This window comes from Scyliorhinus torazame, chromosome 14, assembly GCF_047496885.1.
Source record: "Scyliorhinus torazame isolate Kashiwa2021f chromosome 14, sScyTor2.1, whole genome shotgun sequence".
In the NCBI taxonomy this organism is placed as follows: Eukaryota; Metazoa; Chordata; class Chondrichthyes; order Carcharhiniformes; family Scyliorhinidae; genus Scyliorhinus; species Scyliorhinus torazame.
Genome location: NC_092720.1, coordinates 210,037,489 through 210,038,402, shown reverse-complemented (window position 1 = coordinate 210,038,402; position 914 = coordinate 210,037,489). Strand labels below are relative to the sequence as shown.

The window sequence follows — 914 nt, the reverse complement described above, 5'->3', positions numbered from 1 at the left end:
GGAGCTAACGTAGAGTCTGGATGACTCTTTATCAAAGCTGGAGAACTGGAAATAGGGTCAGATTTATACTGTTGTGGGGGGTGTGGAGATGGGGCTGGATAGAGGGCCAGAGATAGCTGGAGATTGACAAAGATGCCATGACCAGAAAGACTAAAGAAATGTAAATGAGGGTGAATGTGTTAAGCAGAACAAAGGTAAGCAGTGTGGCAAATAAAAGCAGATATCAATTTACTAATCTTAGTAAAAAGGATTTGGGCAGGAAAATGGGGAGGCATTGAAAGAGAAGTAAAAACCTAGGGAATATGTTAATTTTTATTGATTGAAGGAAAGTATCGCTTCTCGGCCTTTTGGTTAAGATCAAGTGTAGTATCTGTTCTTATTGGCTGAGATCTGGTATGCCTCCCTTGTGGGGACCATGAATTGGATTCAATTTGAATTTGAATTGTTTTTTGGAGCAGACGAGGAGCTGGATTAGGAGCTGTCCATACTCGGAGCCCTGGCTTTGTAACTCAGAAGAAGTAATTTTTTAAAAATCAATTGATTGAGGGAAAGTCGTTCCACCTCTGTAGGTCCGTCTTAACAATCAGGCTTGAATAATTCAATGTACGAAGTGAGGCCCAATGCTGGGCTACCCTGACCCCAAACTTGTACTGGAGAGCTGCAAGGACAATGTACCTCAGGAGGGTTGACCGGAAAACATTCACTCCTGCCTAGATTTAACTTATAGCCGGAGAAGGCGCCAAATGTATTCAGTGTCTTCATTATGCCATTGATGGAGGAAGTTAGGTCTGTAATATATATAAGTGGGTCATCCGTATAAGGAGATACCCGATGTTCCACCCCAGCTTGATTAATATCCCTCCATTGACTCAAAATCCCCAGGGCTATAGATAGCTGCTTTATTGTCCGGGCGA

General features: G+C 42.7%; 1 pseudogene; it reads left to right on the top strand.

The window, feature by feature from the left end:
- Positions 1–331: 331 nt before the first annotated feature.
- LOC140390916 (U2 spliceosomal RNA) lies at positions 332–509 on the top strand (annotated as a pseudogene).
- Positions 510–914: the final 405 nt, after the last annotated feature.